This window comes from Canis aureus, chromosome 6 (assembly GCF_053574225.1).
Source record: "Canis aureus isolate CA01 chromosome 6, VMU_Caureus_v.1.0, whole genome shotgun sequence".
Lineage (NCBI taxonomy): Eukaryota > Metazoa > Chordata > Mammalia > Carnivora > Canidae > Canis > Canis aureus.
The window spans coordinates 77908607-77929317 of NC_135616.1; the positions used below are offsets into that span (position 1 = coordinate 77908607).

At 37.9% G+C, this 20711-nt stretch overlaps 1 long non-coding RNA gene across 8 annotated transcripts in view; it reads right to left on the reverse strand.

The window, feature by feature from the left end:
- The window catches only part of LOC144316459 (uncharacterized), a 167877-nt gene that overhangs the window by 61258 nt on the left and 85908 nt on the right, over positions 1-20711 (reverse strand). For 6 of the 8 annotated variants that reach the window (XR_013382433.1, XR_013382426.1, XR_013382428.1 and 3 more), the window contains one exon: positions 927-999. This is a non-coding gene — a long non-coding RNA (uncharacterized LOC144316459). Of the gene's footprint in view, positions 1-926; positions 1000-10151; positions 10220-20711 lie in introns of all 8 variants that reach the window. The other 2 variants (XR_013382431.1, XR_013382432.1) reach the window with 1 other exon arrangement.

Genomic DNA, 20711 nt, shown 5'->3' on the forward strand with positions numbered 1-20711 from the left:
AACTGAAATCAGATTCCATAGGGTCTCGTCAGACATTCCACCAGCACCATGACTGGTCAACTTAATTAAATATCAGGGTCTTTATTTCCCAACCTCTCCATCATGAATTAGAAAGCTACTAATTCATTGACAGATCAAGTTATTCAAAACAACTGAAGCAACTCTGTGTAGACAATCTGTTATGGAGGAGTTTCCAGTCTTGTGACTTGTTTTGTCTTCAAAGGGTCTTGTTTCGCTATCCACTAGATACTAAAATCTTTTTTTTCTTTGCACATTGATGAGACCAACAGGGAAAAGGAAGGAAATTCAATTTAGTCAAAAGTTATTATATCAAGAGACTGTCAAGAGGTCGAAGAGACCTTAGAAATTATTTAGTACACCATCTAATTTTGAAAATGAAGAAAGTAAATGTCGGAATAAAAAAAGACTTTCCGAAAAACATGTATCTCATTAGTGATAAAAACTGATTAAGAATCCTGGAAACCAGACTCCACAAGCAGGATTTACCTTTAGACATAAAATGGGACTTACTAGAAGCTCGTAACAATTACTGTTGAAAATTTTTTAAAATCCAAAATGAGAACTAGGGATCTTATTTTCCTATGTGGCTCTGAAGTTACCAACTTTTCTGGAGTCACATAAACCAATGTTTCTTCCTCTTCATTCTCTATGTCTCTTTTGAACCTAAAAATTGTGTGTGTGAAATAAAATGGCCTATAAATAATATTTTCATGATTTCTTATGCTCTCCCCCTTCACCTTGATTTATCAATGGGAGAAATTTTAAAGGAACAAAGGAAAAAAGTGAGGGGTCAAGAGACACAGACCCACCCTAGTAAATGCAGAATGTACAACTCTAGAATTTTCTCCTCTCTGGCCAGGAAATTCATTCTGAATATGTGAATATTCATGAATTCATTGCCTTACCTTTACAACCACTAGGACTGTCTGGTCATACTCCTGGCTTCTTTCCCTTGGGCTTTATCATCCTGTGGACCACCTGTGGATAGACAGCACTTTGAGGTCCTTGACACAGACAAAACAATCCACCGAGCAGCTGATTTTGTCACTTCTAAACTAATTGTATGGCATTTTTTTAGACACAAAGCAAAAACTTTCATTTCTCATCCTCTGTTCCCTGTAGGCAACATAATAGAGTTGTAGGATGTTGCAAGCAATGTACAGGGGAGCTAAACAGATGTGTAATAAGAAATGATCATCCAAGTAAACAGGGTTTTGCTTCATTTATCTCCCTTAATATAAAGATATCTTTTAATCACATCTAAAGTTACTCAGAGATTGTCTTAAAGATATATTGGATTACATGGTTTCCTGATTGGCCAATCAACACTGCAGAGGTTGAGTGGGGGACCCACTCTTCCCTTCTCCCTCTCCCCCCCACTTGGGATTTCATCAAAGAGGCCACCCTGAAGTTTCCGGCCTGTGCCTCAGTGACCTGAAACTCATCTATCACTGATCACCATCAACATCTGTTACCCACCCTGCTCAAGATATCTTTCCTCCACTGCTGCATGCACTCCAATAGACAAGTTTCTTATGCACAAAAATATTAGTGGCATAAAATATATTAATCCCACAATCTCATTGTCTTTGGTCCAAATTTTAAAAGAATATACTAATAGCACTGTGATACTGTAATACAGAGAGAGGTTTTTTTTTTTTTTTATACAGGATATAAAAGCTGTTTGCTTTTACTTATCTCTAAATTTTTTCCATTACTTGAAGGCAATCACTCTGTTTTTGCTGTATAAATGTGCTAAAAATTCAAATGTGCTAAAGCACTTATATTTTCATATTTCATATGCGAGGAACAAATTTAAAACAATTGCTGCATTTCCACCACTTTAATTATTTTATAATTCTTTGTGAGAATGTACTTTTCAAAATATTTCAAGGAATTTCAACTTTTAAGATGACTAAAAGTATGTCAACATAAAGACATACTTTGTAAGTCAAAGCTGATAGAGTTAATAGAAACAAGCTTCTTCTGGATGTTTAATAACTGTCTTGTTTTTATTCATTAAAAAATTGTTACATACCAATGAAAGAAGAAAACGCCACTAAAATCTTCTATGTAAATTTTCTGAAGGTGAACTTGAGAATTTTTCTCAGTATTTTTATGTTTAGAATATTTTTAACTTACAGTGTAAAGTTTTTTTTTTTTCCCCAGAGTCAAGATGCTGACTAAAACATAATACTATTTAATTATCTATAGCACTAAAATACAGTTTCTTTAGAATTAATTCCTGGAGAGCTAAGAAATTTCTTTCCCATCCCCACTCAAGCATAGTGCCATTCAAAACTTTTACACACATAACCTGCATATAAATATAACCCTTAAGATAATAGGAGTACTAAGAAAGATAGAAGTTATATAAAGTATCCAGTTTTTCAATCAATATATTGAAGCTATAGGATGTTTACACACTGCTATTCACTTCAGGGAGACCCAGAAGAGAATCCATATCTATTGCACAGGGACATAGACAAAACAACAGGAGTTTCAGCTACGGGGCACCAATTAAAGAATAATGGGAAAACTTTTATGCAGCTAGAAATCTTCTGGGACTACTTGCTTTTAATGGACAGTAACAATTTTGGAACATAATCTTTACAGGTTCTGCACAGAGGTCACTTGTCTTTTGAAAGTTACTCGAATTCTTTCAATCAGCAAATACTGTTTGAGCATCTTCTGTGTGCCAGGTGCAAGGAATACAGAAAGAAAAATTACAGCTCCTGGCCTCGCTGAGCTTATAGTTAAAAGATGACATTCTCGTGGAAACCAGTGATCTGTGCAAATCAGAGGAGGGTTACATAAGGGCATGTGCAATGCACAACAGAAGTGTGGAGGGAAGGATGCTCACAGCTGCTCGAATAGTCACTCCATACTTCAGAAATGAGGACCTACATGTTAAATGCTGTGCTTAGCATCAGGATTACAAAGATGAAGAAGAAAACAAAAGCATGCCATAGTTTGACAAATGCCATAACACATGTGCAGAGGATTCTGCAGAAACACCAAGGAGGGTATCTGGCTCGAAGGTCGGGGGACAGGATCTCTTTTAAGACCTCTCCAAGGGGATCCCTGGGTGGCACAGCGGTTTGGCGCCTGCCTTTGGCCCAGGGCGCGATCCTGGAGACCCGGGATTGAGTCCCACATCGGGCTCCCGGGGCATGGAGCCTGCTTCTCCCTCTGCCTGTGTCTCTGACTCTTTCTCTCTCTCTCTCTCTGTGACTATCATAAATAAATAAAAATTTGAAAAAAAAAAAAAAAAAGACCTCACCAAGAAGTCCAGATACATTTTAAGTACTTGCGTTTACAGATTTACTATTCAAGAAACAATTTCAAAACACTAGTTGGATTTCTACTGCTTTATTTTTCTTATAATTTGCCTTCTTCATAAGATTACACTTTAATTCAAGTAGGATTTACAGACAATGGGAGGTCACACAGCATGAGAGTCTGGCAGAGCCAAGTTTGGGAAAGGATGAGTAGCTTTGCAAGGTTGGGGAGCAGAGTATAAATGAGGGGGAAATGTCGAACCTGGAAAGGAGGCTGGAGCTCCATCGCAGCAGGCCTTTAATGCCAGTCTAAGCAAGTTGGACTCTATCCCACAGACAACGGGAGCCACTAAATGGCTTTATGAGGAGGAGAAATAGGATCAAATTTGCATTCTTAGAAAGATCACCTAGTAGTTGTGACGGCCTTGCCCTCATCGTTCACAACTATGAATCACACAATTATGTGATTCATAAATCACAAATTCCTAGCCCAAGCACAGGCTCAGCCCAGCCCCATTCTCAGGACACATCTTAACAATGAACAAGAGCAAACATATGGTAACCCTCCCAGAGTCAGATCACTATAGGTCCTACTCTCTCCCAATCTCCCCTCTCCCTTAGCTAGTGACACCATCCTTGTCCCCATCCCACAGCATTTCTGCCTTTAGAGGCTTGACCGTATTAGCCTAAATGTCAGCTTTAGGGACGCTATCTCTCTGATCTATGGATCAGACCTTGCCCATAGTTTCCCATCTCTGTGACTAAAGAGCATTAACCAAGGATCCATACGGCTTGATTTTCCCCAGGTCCTAAATCCTCCCTCCCTTTCAGACCCTCTTCCTCTACTCTGAACTCACAACTCCTGCCTCTCTTGTTCTGCTTCCCACCTGTCATTGCTGTCCCACTCTCTATGCCTGAAGAAAAACTCTCCACCCAACTGGCCACAGACTGAAATGATCCACCAGTCCCCATCCCATGTCTTGACAGGGCCTTTGATTCTCTCCAATTCCACATCTGTTGGAATTCAGTTTTTACATTGTGAGCATTTTTTTCCTACCCAGGATCATATTAGAGCCCCTAGGCTGACTCCCCTCTCTGGATTTCCCTCTCAGACCCAACCCCCTAAAAGGCTGTGCTTGAGCTAGAGAATTCGGAGCAGGAAGTATCCAGTTTTTGTCTTACTCTTTTCTCTCATTTGATCTCTGAGATTGAGAATCACCTTAGCAGTACCCAAGTCCCAGATCTATCAGAGTAGACTGCTTACTAACGCCTAAGTAGTAGTCATAATGGTTTCCATCTTTGGTGGACTTCCTTGCCAGAAATGGTGCAATGCATTGTTCATTGTTCATTGTTTCTTTTACCCTCATAGCCACTCTATGTCAGAGGCATAAAGAGCCACACTTTGCAAAAAGGACAGCGAAGCTGAAAGAGATTCAATAAGTTTGCCACTGGTAAATGATAAGATCACTAGAAAATTATCTGAATCCACAGCTCTTTACCAATAGCTATGCTGCAAAGTCTTTGGCTCTGGGGCCATGTAATCCCAAGCGGCACAAGCTCTAAGTGCCCCCTGAGGACTCTAATCAGCCCTTATCAGCCTGCACATCACTGATATAGCTGTGAAAAGACTGAAGTTGGTCTGGAATTCCCAAAAGGATCAGGGGAACATAGCCAGGTGAATGTTTCCATGTATGTATTCTTTTTTTTTTTTTAAGATTTATTTATTTATTCATTTATTCATTTATTTATTCATTCAGAGAGAACGAAGAGAGAGGCAGAGACACAGGCAGAGGGAGAAGCAGGCTCCATGCCGGGAGCCCGACGTGGGACTCGATCCTGGGTCCCCAGGATCACACCCCGGGCTGCAGGCGGCACCAAACCGCTGCGCCACCGGGGCTGCCCTCCATGTATCTCTTCTTAAGACATGTTAATTCTTTAAGGAGTTAGAACCCAGAAGACAGCTTCTTCTAGAGGAATACCATTAATGGCTTAGAGTCTCTAATGTAAAATTGTATAGTACCTGGAACCCTGTCCGTGGGACCCATATCTTATAACTGCCTTATAGTGAGGTCTTTCACTTTCAGGAATGAATCTGTCTTAGATTTAAGACATACTCTGTTCACACAAATCCCACCAATGAAAAACTACTTAAAACCACTTCCAAATGTGGTAGACATTTTTTTTCTTTTAGAAATTTTAAAGTAGCAAAGATAGCTTTGCTACCTGGCAAGTGTTACTAGCTGACAACACTCTCAACCAGTTATAGCATTTTCTGCTTTCTTTCTCTTGCTCTAAAAAGTTCAGAGAATTTAGGAGGTTTCACATTTCTCTGGACAGAGGCCCTGGTTTGATAGGTGAAATATCTTTCTGACTAGATGATATATCCGTTTATTTGTATTTATAAAATGCAAGTGACCTTTTGAATGTGAAAGGTCTTTTAACAGATTATCCCTCCACTCTAGAATTTTTTAAACAAGGCACATTTATTCAAGATAAGGGGATAAATGACAATAAAAGCACAGAACATCAATTTGCTATCAGACAGCAAGTTGTATTGTGAAGGTTTCCCCTAAGGTGTTACAGAGCTTATAAAGTAGTATATACATTTAAAATCATATACAACTTGATTTTCAATGCTTGAGAATACTTATAAATACTTATAAAAGACTTATACATAATGATATTTTCACTCATATCTACTGGACTATAAACAGGAGCAAGTTTTCTAAATTTTTTAGAAAGTGAAGAAGAAATATGTACAATGAAAAAAATCTATTCAGACATATCTTTCATAATTAGTATATTAAGTCACCATCTATTATATGTCTAGTAAATATTGGGCATAATACTATGGGCTTTACATATATTATTTAACATTAAAAATAATTCTATACTAGTCATTATCTTCTTTATATTGATAAGAAAACTGAGAAGTTATATGACTTCCCAAGGTCATATAGCTGTTGAGAAAGGGGTCAAGGGGTGTCTGGGTGGCTCTGTCAGTTAAGCATCCGACTCTTCATTTTGGCTCAGGCCATTATCTAAGGATCATGAAATCAAGCCCCACTTTGAGGTCCACGCTCAACGTGGAGTCCATTTGTCCCTCTCCCTCTGCTCCTACCCCCACTCATGCTTTCTCTCTCTCTCAAATAAATAAATAAAATATTTAAAAATAAAAAATTTACCTTTCACGAAGATGACGCCGAAGGCGAAGAAGGAAGCCCCTGCCCCTTCCAAATCCAAAGCCAAAGCAAAGGCTTTGAAAGATAAGAAAGAGGTGCTGAGAGGTGTGCACAGCACAAAAAAAGATCCATATGTCACCTACATTCCGATGACACAAGACCCTACGTCTCCGAAGACAGCCCAAATATCCTCGAAAGAGCACCCCCAGGAGAAATAAGCTTGATCACTATGCCATCATCAAGTTCCCCCTGACTACTGAGTCAGCCATGAAGAAAATAAGACAACACACTTGTGTTCATTGTGGATGTCAGGGCCAATAAGCACCAGATCAAACAGGCTGTGAAGAAGCTCTATGACATTGATTGCCAAGGTCAACACCTTGATCAGATTGGACTCATCTAGGGATCCCTGGGTAGCGCAGCAGTTTGGCGCCTGCCTTTGGCCCGGGGCGTGATCCTGGAGACCTGGGATCGGATCCCACGTCGGGCTCCCTGCATGGAGCCTGCTTCTCCCTCTGCCTGTGTCTCTGCCTCTCTCTCTCTCTGTGACTATCATGAATAAATAAATAAAATCTTTAAAAAAAAAAAGATTGGACTCATCTAAACTGAGTGATAAATCTAAATATAAAATTTTTCACCATAAAAAATAATAAATAAATAAAATAAATAAAAATAGAAAATTTAAATTTTTTAAAAAAGAAACAGGTTAAGAATTCAAATCCAAGTCCATTTGATTCTAAAAGTGGTGCTCTTCCTACCAAGCATTATAGCTAACATTAACTCAGGAATCGTGTTAATTTTAATGCTGGCTCTGTTGACAACTATGTGATGTTGGGCTAATTATTTAACTGGGCTCTTCTTTGGCTTCCTCATCTGTTAAAATAGGAATAACAAGAACACCTACTAAGAATATTGCAGGGATTAAATGGGTTAACACAGGAAAAGTATTTGGAACCATGTCTGGTACATAGTAAGTACTCAAAAACTGATGGCTGTTAGTATCCTCATCATCATTACCATTACTGTTATTACTACTACAACACAAGGCTTCCTTCATGGGAAACTTCTCTTGACCCTACATTCCTCTCCATCTACCATCCCACTTCATGATCCAAGTGATATCTACGCTATAGTTTCCAGCCTCCTTTGCCACTGAGCAGAGTCATACAATTAAGCTCTAACCAACCAAACGTGAGCAAAAGTGATGTGGCCCATCAAAAAGTTCTTACATGTTATCCATCCTCTCTCTCCATCTGCAGACCTGATGGATCTAGCTTCATATTTCAGAGCCTAAAAGTATTACAGAGCCACAGAAGAAAAGGATTTGTGTCCCCATTTAGATATATGGAACAGAGCATATTACCTCTGCACCTCTGGTCAACCGAAAATTGCTCTAATGAAAAATAAACTTGTATTATGGCAAGCCATTGAAATATTGGTGTGGTTTGTTATTGACACTAATGTTGCTTTCCTTAACTAATGAGATCATCTCCGATACTCAGGTCATTCTTTGTCCTCAGTTTAGTAGCCTCTCAGAAAATTTTTTCAAACACTCTCTTGTCATCTTGTGATGTCCATGACATCACACTCTTCTGATTTCCCCCCTACATTTCTACACATTTCTTCTCAGTTTCCCTTACTGGCTTCAGATTCTCTAACTTTTTCAAACTTTTTCTCTAAAAGGCTAGATCATAAATATTTCAGGCTTTGTGAGCCACATGCAATCTCGTGTATTCTTCTCTTATTTTCCTTACAACCTATTCAAAATATAAAAACCTTTCTTAGCTGGTAGCTATGCACAAACAGGCCCCAGGCTGGATTTGGTCCACAGGCTGTGGTTTGCTGACCTCTATTCTAGTTGACTGACAAATACAGAAGTGCTCCCCTCCTTTCCAGCTCAGCTTTAACCTTTACCATCTTTGCTCTGTACATTATCCTTGGAGAATCTTATCCAATCTTCTGCTTTAAACACACCTATATAGGGCAGCCCTGGTGGCCCAGTGGTTTAGCACTGCCTTTGGCCTGGGGTGTGATCCTGGAGACACAGAATCGAATCCCACGTCAGGCTCCCTGCATGGAACCTGCTTCTCCCTCTGCCTGTGTCTCTGCCTCAATCTCAATCTCTCTCTCTCTCTCTCGAATAAATAAATAAAATCTTTAATAAATAAATAAACACACCCGTATATTAACATCTCCTAGATATCTCCAGAGCTGACCTTGCCCTTGTGAAACAAACCTAAATGTATAACAACCTACTCGACCTCTCCCTTTGGAAGCCTACTACTATTAGGCTTCTCAAATATAAAACAAAAAACAAACAGAAACAAAAACAAAAACCTGAAAGACTGCTGATCCCCCCTTCAAACATGTTCCTAGCTCAATAAAAGACACCACCATCCTCAAGCTAAAAATATAGGACTTATCCCTGATGTCCTTTTCCTCATCCCCCAAGCCAAATCCCTCACTAAGATTTGCTGGTTCTATTTTCATATATACCTGGAATGTGTCTACTCACTCTATATTCCTCTGGACCATCACCCCAGTTCAAGCCATCATTGCCTCCCAGCTGAACAATTGCAATAGTCTCCTGGCTGGGCTCCCTGCTTCCACCTTCACCTCCAAAAAGCATCTGGATCCTCCAAAGAGCAACTACAGTGATTTTTCTAAAATTTAAATCAGCTCAAGATAGTCTTCACATTTGAGTGCTTCCCATTGCTCCTAAAATAAAAGCAACCTTACTCTATAGGATAGAGCCTCTTCCTCACCGTCTTCCACCCACCACTTGACCTACCACTCTTCAGCTACATCAGCCTTTTCTGCACCCCCGGCTATTTTCTATTACATCACTCTATTTCCTACTCAGGAATGTTTACAATGTGTCACTCACTTCTATATTCATTTACGTACCTATTTTTGTTTCTCCTCAAACAAATACACACACTCAGGCACACTAGAATGTAAACTCCATGACAGCAAGGATCTCACCATCTTATTTATCAATGTAATATGCAGACCCGTACCTGGTACATGTTGTACTACATGCACGTTTATGAGACAAGTATGAAGATGGGAATGAAGAAAGGATGACAGAAGTTTTTTTGACGAATTTAGTGATACCAACATTAACTTCAGATAAACCAACAATTACACATGATATTTTTCAGCTCAAAATATTTTACAGTCATGTTTGCTATTTCTTTACTTTTCATAAATCCCAAAGTGGGGCCAAGAGAAGTCAAATATCATTAACCTAATTTTACAGAGAAGCATGTTGATATATAAGCAGGTTGGTTTTACCAGATCACTATGAATATGAAGAAGATAGGAATTTACTGCAATTCTCTGCTGTGTTGGGCTCATTGTAATTTTCTAGTAGATACTGGACTTTTTATGAATCTCCCAAAAAAAAATTAATTATCCCTATTCCCCTGCTTCTATAAGGGTCTCAATAACATCATTGCAGGCCTTAGGCAAGATGGCCTTTAAAGTTTGCTGTGTAAAACACCATGTGACAAAGTTGAGTTCTGTATCTGAAACATGAAATTCGGAAAAAGTACAGTCACAAAGACAATGTTATATAAGGGATTACAAGGCTTCAAATATGAACTATATAGACAAGAGTACAAGAAAGAGTCTGAAATCACACCCCATTGAAAACAGAGTTTACCTGATGTTCATTCACCGGGGCATCATTCCATTTGAGCCCTGGAGATTGTAGAAATCTTTGAGAAAAGCCTTGAGAGAACAGAGCAATAATTAAAAGTCTGGGTGACAGATTAAAGGTTAATGGAATTAATATAAAATTCCCCTAAAAAAGAGATGTGAGGAGGAAAGCCATGACATCACTGAACCCTTGATCAAATTGTCTTTTGCTTCCACTAACAAGTACAATGAATTTAAATTACAAACTAGAGTGATTTCAGCCAGATGGGAGAAGTTTAGAATTAGTGAATCTTTGCATAGGTTTTTCATTCCCTGGTGATAGTTCATTACCAGAGAGCACACCAAGACTTGGGCCACAATGCCATGGTGGAGAAGCTTTTCCTGGGTACCACTGGCATCTAGATCTCTGCCTCTAATTGGGCTTTTTCTTCTCCATGCTATAAAAGATATGCTTTGATACTTTATTCATACTGGACTGCAAAAGACCCTAGTACCTTAAAGCATAATCCTTCTCAGATACATATGCACTTACATTTGAATCAATGCTAAAGCAACAAAGTTCTGCTTGTAATATTTCAGAAACCAGCAATACAGTTGTGAGAATACTTGAATGGAACTTTAGAACCTTCCCACAGTTTTTCTGAGTATTCCATACAGGCAGACACTAGGAACCAGGAACACAGGGGATGGAGGTGGATGGGGAAGGAGAGGATTTTGCAATTCCATTAATAGAACAGGTCACCCACTTTCTTGCTACAATAAATAAACTAAAATAAATAGTAAAGCAAAAAGTAGTAAGATAAAGAGCAAATTAATTAATTACGTAAATAATAAAGTAAATAATAATAATAAATCAAGGAGAAGAGGCACATGTTGAGATAGCTCTGACCCAAAACAGAGTATAAAGAGTTTATAATGAGGATAAAACTTTAGAACTTGGGAAGGGAGACTAATTCCCATTAAGATATTCTAGTTCATCAAAAAAAATCTACTAAATATAGAATTATATTTACAGGCAAAGATCACAAATATTTTTAAAATTTAAAACACACTAAAACATACACAAAAATAAATTGAAAATAATTTTTCTCTGATGATTCAGAAATAACAGAGTTTTATGGAGGCTTGGGAGCCTCCTTATAAACATCAAATGTCAATAAACTATGGATGTACAACATATTGTTTAATAGGCTAACTTAATAGACTACTCATAAATTTCTATCCATTTCATTAGTATGTCTAAGACACATACCCAAGCTGAAGAACATGGGAGGCTAACTTTTTTCTTCTTCTTTTATAATGTTAAATGACTTCTTCAGATACATTTAATAGAACTTGACATGAAATTCAGAAATTTCTGATAGAACAGATGGAAAATATCTAAAAAGCATTCTGTAAACTTTAAAAAGTGGGGAGGTCAGGGAATAGAAAATTGTCTTTAGATATCTATATCAATAAAACCTTAAAAAGCACAAAAATCCTTAGAATTACTTAGATTCCCTCTATCACTACTGCACACTCCACACACGCTTTGGAGGAGAACAATGAATATCTGTCACTCAGGCCAGGCAATAGAGGCACCCGCTAATGCGCCAATTTGAACAATGCATTTTCCCTGCTTAGAATCCCCTAACAGATTCCTTGGTTTTCAGGATAAAATCAAGCACACCTTCTTGAAATGTTTTAAATAGGTATTTAATTCCTGTTGCAAATTCTGTTCCCTATCTCAAATATCTACAGTCTAAACCAGTCTGAAAACTGTCATCCAGCCTTTAATACCTTTCTTTTTATCTTAGAATGAAAACTCCAGAAAACTACAGGACAGGGATGGTAGGTGGAGGGAGTGGCAATGTCAGATCCTGGGAAGTGAACTTACCATAAATAAGAATGCCATATAAGCAAGGCAAAAAAAAAAAAAAAAAAGACCTCTGGTGAGCAATGCATGTTACAGGCTCAAAAATTTCTTGCACTCAAAGGTTCAGAGTGGGGAAAAACCAAACAGACAAAACAAATTTACACAGTAAAAGAAAACCCAGGGTGCCTGGGTGGCTCAGTGGTTGAACATCTATTTGCCTTTGGTTCAAGTCGTGATCCTGGGGTCCTGAGATCGAGCCCCACATCGGGCTCCATGCAGGGAGCCTGCTTCTCCCTCTGCCTGTGTCTCTGCCTCTCCATGTCTCTCATGAATAAATAAAATCTTAAAAAAATAAAAGTAAAAGAAAAACCAAGGAAGCCACTAAAAACACATAATATAAAATGGTAAAAGATAAAACACACTAGTAACCCCCAAAGGTACAACTGTCTCATTAAAACAGTATAATTTTCAGATTTGGTTTTCAGAAAAGGCAAAACTCAACTATGTTTGACTTCATATAAAGAAAAGATGAAAGGAATCCATGCAAGGTGGGGAGCCTGAGTTATGCTCAATGCTTGAAGCACCAGACTGACATGGAGCTCCTCATCACCACTTGTAACAAGAAATGATGTGAAAATTTTTTTAAACTGTAAGAAAAAAAAAAAAGAATCAGTGGTATGACATGATCTCGATCATCCTCACATTACCCATGGGCAGGACACATTCACCTCACATTGCCATAACAAAACATAGTATGCACCAGTACTGGAGAGATATGTGGAAGCAACTGAGACATCCCTTGACAGAGGGAGGTGAGCAAAAATAAGGAAAATATGAAAGATGACAAATGTCAATAGTCATCTCAGGATGAAAAACTAGACATAGACACCACATTGGCAAATTAAAGAAGGTTTTCTAATCAAGAAGATTTAGAAGGAAATCACTGAACATTTTAGATAGAGTGGTAAATGCTAAGTCCCCCAAAAGACCTTATCAGAAGGTCACAGGTACAAATGATAAGGCTAAAAGAAGTAAGGGCTCCATCAGACATCCTGGAGGCTTGGGCTGTACCACTTCCAAGCTCAGCCTCATAGAGAGGTTATAGTATATGAAATTGCTGACATTTGACCATTTTTTACCTACACTATCATGAAACTTCTTACATAAGGCAAACGTAGATCTGCATATACATAAATCTAGAAAATGCTACAGGCCACTGCCTCTGGGTCAGAGGAGCCCATCCAATCAATGTTATTTAATGTACGACATTATTCTAGGGTGCTACATCTACTACAATACTACCAGGCATGGACATAGACCTCATTTACTATACACAGTCTTTCTCAGCCAGAAAAGCCCAATCCAAGTGATTTCCTGGATAATTAGAACAAAGTTCAAATAGACACATGCCTCCAAATATATTCAATAATATTTAATGATACGAGAATTTTTAACAAAAGTGAAAAAAGACATTAGAGTTATATATTATATATTTTATGTATTTCCAATTTAGTATAAGAAATACAGAATATTTACATAGGAAAGGAAACTAAAAGAAATGTACTAGGTTGTAGTACCCCAAAAAATGAATTACATTTTCCTCTATATTGTCTTTGGTATCTCCAAATTGTTACAATGATTGCCCATTAATCTTATAATCATTAAGAAGCAATTCCTTAAAACAGTGTATTCTTGTAGTAATGTGAAAGGGGATGTAGAGGGTCAGGGAGGTCAATTAGGAGACTCCGTAGCTGCCAAGACAAGAGGGTGATAAGGACCTGGACAGAAGAGAAGACTTAGGATTTATTAAAAGATCTAATTTTATGTAGAAGTTGAATGTAACTTTTCTAGCTTACGTAGCTAAGTAGAGAGAAAGAGCACTAATTAGGAGAATTTATACAGCTAACAAGGAATGTCTTAGGAAAATGAAAACTTTTATTTTTGATATGTGTTTGAAGTGACTTGAGACATGCAGGTAGAGATGATGAGCAAATATGTAAGAAAGAGAGAGAAAGAAAAAAGAAAACAAAGCAGAGAAGAAAGGAGGAAGGAAGAGAAGGAAAAAAGTGGAAAGATAGGTATGGGTCAGGAGCATAGAATATACACATTTGGGCTGGAGATACTGCATGGCAGTATCTTGACTATTTATAAATAGTCATTGATACTATGTAGATCACTATGGGTTTTTTGGTTTTTGGTTTTTGTATTTTGTTTTTTGATCACTACGGTTTTAATAGAAAATGTGATTATATAGGCTTCTTTTCTTCTAGAACAGGATTTCTCATCTTGAGCACAATTGATATTTAGGGAATGGGGTAGGGAGCTGCCCTGGGTATGGTAGGATGTTTAACAACATCCCTGGCCTCTACCACTAGATTCCAGTAGCACCATCTCTCCTCCTCTGTTGTGACCACTGAAAATGTCTATAGCCAGAGCCGAATATCCCTGGGATGGGGGAGACATAGGGAGTACAAAATCACTTCCAGCTGAGAACTACTGTTCTCAGTGTATGATAGCAATGAGACCTGATGGCCTTCAACAAAAATCTACGTGTTGAGATAAAGATGTTTCACATAAAGATGTTTACTGGATAAATATGTGCCAGGTACTGTGCTAAGTTCTGAAGATTCAAAGTTAAATATGATATGCACCAGGTCCTCAAGGAGTCCATAACCCAGTGAGGCACAGACACACACACAAAGAAATATTTGCAATGCACTGGGGAAAGTGCTAGTCTCAACAAGCACAAAATAGTCTAGTAGCAAAATAGAGAAGGCTAGTCTGACAGGAGAAAAAAAAGAGTCAAAGAGAAAGTGACATTTGAGTTGGATCTTTAAAGAGAAGTATATGGTCGATAAGTGAAAATGACAGGGAAAGATATTCTAAGAGGAATATATGCAATAGAATATATCCAAAGAACTAATAATGGCCCAGGACTTATATTGAGACATTTTTTGTTCTGCTCATGGATGATTCATGTCTACTTGGGCAACAACATCCCACTTGTAAAAAATTAGCACCCAAAGTGAAAAGCATATTTTCTACCAAAGGTAAACAAAATGGTACTAACTGAGCTGGGCAAAAGAACAGAAGTTGTCTTTACAGCTACTTTAGTTCCCACATATTGCCCAGAGCCCTTAAATTGACCTCTTAGGGGGCCGTTAAAAAGGGTTTCTATCCCAGTCAATACCTCAGGAGCAGTGAGCTTTTCCCCTGTGTTAGAAGGAAACCCCTCAGTGAAACTAATTAGATTTTTTTTTTCCAAAACACATCCAGGCTATTGATTTGAGAACTGAAAATAGTATTGATGTATACCTGTCAGTCATACCTGAATAAGAATTAACTATAGAATTTTTTAATGTAAGAAAATATGAAATGTCTACAATTTCTACTGCTATAAGATTTTAACAAAAAAAAGTATTTTGTTGTAAATCCACTTACAAAATACTAAATTAAAGAAATTATGAAATGATTTTGCCAAGTGGCTTAAAATTTTACCTGAGTGTCTTGGTATACTGATATATTTTTTTATCCCTAAAAATATTTGTTTTTAGGGATATTTGTTTATCCCTAAGACTACAATGTTCTTCACATAACATTTATTTGAAGGTTTATCTTTATAATCTCCCAATGGCATTAAGATTTGCTCTGACTTTACTACATCTATACTTACCATTTGTTGAATACCAGTGATAATACATAGCCATTTACAAATATATAGATGCTTCTCAAAGATATTGAAATAAAAAGAACTAAACTGCATTGAGCCCTGCCTATGTGATAGTCACTGTGCTTATGTTTCAGGTGCCTCATCTCACTGAATTCCCAAACCCTAGGTAAAAGGTATGATAATTATCTCCATTTTACAAATGAGCAAATAGGGAGTCTAAGTAACTTGCACAAGTGCCTAAAGCTAAAATGAATGACTCAGAAATAGGCCCACCTGTCCTCTTTCCCTCTCTTTTTAGATCTTAAAGAGTAGAAATACACAATTCAACAGTCCAGTCCCATTTCCTTCTCGTCTTCCACAGCTCCAGACTGGTCTCTCTGGTCCTCAGGGTGAAAGCTTTATCAAAACGCCTTCCTTCTTCCTGCCAAGGGTACTGACCACCCCCATGGGTTGTTAGGGCTCAGAGTGGGAAGACTAATGTTCTCCTCCACCAGACGGTGGTGTGTAAGCCCGCATCTAATTCTACTTTGTCTCTTGTGGATTTACTCTTTAATAATACTTGGCCACAAATGTCAGGGATCACTTGATTCTAGGCCTTGTCTACAGATGACTCTCTCCCTGTCTCATACATTTAGATATTATTTTATGTTATGTATTTCCAAAACTTACATCTCCAGTACAGACTTCCCTGAGCTCTAGACTTAAATTCCACCTGCCTACTTGAAGTCTCTAATTGGATGTGGTGACATCTCCTGCTCATCAAATCATATGTGGACATAAAACTAGACCATGTTTCCTAGGCAGATGTAGCCATCTGGCTGTGTTTTAATGAAATATAAGCAGAAGTAATTGGTGTATAATTTCCATCCTGGTCCATAAAAACCTCCCAAGTCAGTCACATGTTGAGAATGGCAAAGTTTTGTCAGCCTGGATCTCTGAACCAGTGCATAGAAGAACACTGTCTTTCTATTTACCCATGTGTTGAATGTGTAAAAAAAAAATTACTCTTTAGGCTAATACACATTTTTTAAAGCTAATTTCCAGTGAAAAAGGCAGTTAGCCTTCCAAACTAACATAGTTTTCTCTTAGGAATCTCAAGCCTAACACAATTTCTACCCAAACTTGTCTTCATCAACCTTCCTTAATTTAGAAAATGGTACTGCCTTTCATGTAATCTCAGAGGTCAGAAATCTGGGGGTTTCTTAGTTATCATTTTGGGGAGTTATTATTTTCTTTATTCTTCACATGCAATCTATGTAAATTCTATCTCGAAAATCCTTCGCAAAACTATCTATTCTTTTTATCTCTACTGTCAATTCCCTAATCCAAACTACCATATCATTTACCTGGATTGTGACAATAGCTTTCTAATTTTTCCTTATCTTCTTCCATTCAGGACTACAAGGGAAATATTTTAGGGACTAAAAATAAAGATAGTACAAATTACAACCAGTTGAGAAGGTCCAAGTAAACCTAATGAAGGAGATTTGAATGATGGATTGAATAGGAATATAAGAGGAGGGAAGGTGAGCAGAATAAGCTAGTCAACACACAAAGACCAAGAGGAAATTCAATGAAGCAGGACTGTTGGGTATCACTGAGGACCATACTGTGTCCCTCCTCTCTATTTAAAGGGTTTGACTGATGTAACTTGCTGGCATTAAAAATTATTTCTTTAGAATATGTGACCACCATACCAGCTCTGCAAGAAATATTACGGGGGACTCTGTAAAAGAAAGAGGAAGTCCAAGGAAACAATCCACAAAAACAGGGACCGAATACGTATCATGATGACACTAAATTCCTATCTTTCAATAATAACTCTGAACATGAATGGGCTTAATGACCCCATCAAAAGGCAAAGGGTTTCAGACTGGATAAAAAAGCAAGACCCATCTACTTGCTGTCTACAAGAGACTCATTTTAGATGTAAGGACACCTACAGCCTGAAAATAAAAGGTTGGGGAACCATTTACCATTCAAATGGTCCTCAAAATAAAGCAGGGGTAGCCATCCTTATATCAGATAAATTAAAGTTTATCCCAGAGACTGTAGTAAGAGATGAAGAGGGACACTATATCATACTTAAAGGATATATCCAACAAGAGGACCTAACAATCATGAATATTTATGCACCAAATGTGGGAGCTGCCAAGTATATCAATCAATTAATAACCAAAGTTAAAAAAAATAACAAAAGTTAAGACATACTTAGATAATAATACACTTATACTTGGTGACTTGAACACAGCGCTTTCTATAATAGATAGATCTTCTAAGCACAACATCTCCAAAGAAACGAGCTTCAAGTGATACACTGGACCAGATGGATTTCACAGATATTTACAGAACTTTACATCCAAACGCAACTAAATACACATTGTTCTCAAGTGTACATGGAACTTTCTCCAGAAAAGACCACATACTGGGTCACAAAGCAGGTCTTAACCAATACCAAAAGATTGGGATCGTACCCTGCATATTTTCAGACCATAATGCTTTGAAACTAGAACTCAATCACAAGAAGAAGTTTGGAAGGATTTCAAACACGTGGGGGTTAAGGACCATCATGCTAAAAGATGAAAGGGTCAACAAGGAAATTAGAGAACAATTAAAAAGATTCCTGGAAACTAATGAGAATGAAGATACAACCATTCAAAATCTTTGGGATACAGCAAAAGCAGTCCTGAAGGGGAAATACATCGCAATACAACCATCCATCCAAAAACTGGAAAGAACTCAAATACAAAAGCTAATCTTGCACCTAAAGGAGCTGGAGAAAAAAACAGCAAATAGATCCTACACCCAGCAGAAGAAGAGAATTAATAGATTCAAGCAGAACTCAATGAAATCGAGACCAGAAGAACTGTGGAACAGATCAACAAAACCAGGAGTTGGTTCTTTAAAAGAATTAATAAGAGAGATAAACCATTAGCCAGCCTTATTAAAAAGAAGAGAGAAAAGACTCAAATTAATAAAATCATGAATGAGAAAGGAGAGATCACCACCAATACCAAGGAAATACAAATGATTTAAAAATTTATTATGAGCAGCTATACGCCAATAAATTACACAATCTAGAAGAAATGGGTGCATTTCTGGAAAACCACAAACTACCAAAATTGGAACAGGAAGAAATAGAAAACCTGAACAGGCCAATAACCAGGGAGGAAATTGAAGCAGTCATCAAAAACCTTCCAAGACACAAAAGTCCAAGGCCGAGATGGCTTCCCAGGGGAATTCTATCAAACGTTTAAAGAAGAAACCATACCTATTCTACTAAAGCTGTTCAGAAAGATAGAAAGAGATGGAGTACTTCCAAACTCGTTCTATGAGGCCAGCATCACCTTAATTCCAAAACTAAAGACCCCACCAAAAAGGAGAATTATAGACCTGTATCCCTGATGAACACAGATGCAAAAATTCTCAACAAGATACTAGCCAATACGATCCAACAAAACATTAAGAAGGTTATTCACCAAGTGGGATTTATCCCCGGGATGCAAGGCTGGTTCAACACTCGTAAAGCAATCAATGTGATTGATCATATCAGCAAGAGAAAAAACAAGAACCATATGATCCTCTCATTAGATGCAGAGAAAGCATTTGACAAAATACAGCATCGATTCCTGATCAAAACTCTTCAGAGTGTAGGGATAGAGGGAACTTTCCTCGACATCTTAAAAGCCATCTACAAAAAGCCCACAGCAAATATCATTCTCAATGGGGAAACACTGGGAGCCTTTCCCCTAAAATCAGGAACATGAAAGGGATGTCCACTCTCACCACTGCTATTCAACATAGTACTAGAAGTCCTAGCCTCAGCAAGCAGGCAACAAAAAGAAATAAAAGGCATTCAAATTGCCAAGAAGAAATCAAACTCTCCCTCATTGCAGATGACATGATAGTGTATGTAGAAAACCCAAAAGCCTCCACCCCAAGATTTCTAGAACTAATACAGCAATTTGGCAGTGTGGCAGGATACAAAATCAATGCCCAGATACCAGTGGCATTTCTATACACTAACAATGAGACTGAAGAAAGAGAAATTAAGGAGTCAATCCCATTTACAATTGCACCCAAAAGCATAAGATACCTAGGAATAAACCTAACCAAAGAGGTAAAGGATCTATACCCTAAAAACTACAGAACACTTCTGAAAGAAATAGAGGAAGACACAAAGAGATGGAAAAATATTCCATGCTCATGGATTGGAAGAATTAATATTGTGAAAATGTCAATGTTACCCAGAGCAATTTACACATTTAATGCAATCCCTATCAAAATACTATGGACTTTCTTCAGAGAGTTGGAACAAATTATCTTAAGATTTGTGTGGAATCAGAAAAGACCCTGAATAGGCAGGGGAATTTTAAAAAAGAAAACCATAGCTGGGGGCATCACAACGCCAGATTTCAGGTTGTACTACAAAGCTGTGGTCATCAAGACAGTGTGGTACTGGTACAAAAACAGATACATAGATGGAACAGAATAGAAAATCCAGAAGTGGACCCTCCACTTTATGGTCAACTAATATTTGACAGAGCAGGAAAGACTATCTACTGGAAAAAAGACAGTCTCTTCAATAAATGGTGCTGGGAAAATTGGACAGCCACGTGCAGGAGAATGAAACTTGACCATTCTCTCACACCATACACAAAGATAAACTCAACATCTAAATGTGAGACAAGATTCCATCAAAATCCTAGAAGAGAACACAGGCAACACCCTTTTTGAACTTGGCCACAGCAACTTCTTACAAGATACATCCATGAAGGCAAGAGAAACATAAGCAAAAATGAATTATTGGGACTTCATCAAGATGAGAAACTTCTGCACAGCAAAAGAAACAGTCAACAAAACTAAAAGACAACCTACAGAATGGGGGAAGATAATTGCAAATGACCTATCAGGTAAAGGGCTAGTATCCAAGATCTATAAAGAACTTATTAAACTCAACAGCAAAGAAACAAGCAATCCAATCATGAAATGGGCAAAAGACACGAACAGAAATTTCACCAAAGAAGACATAGGCATGG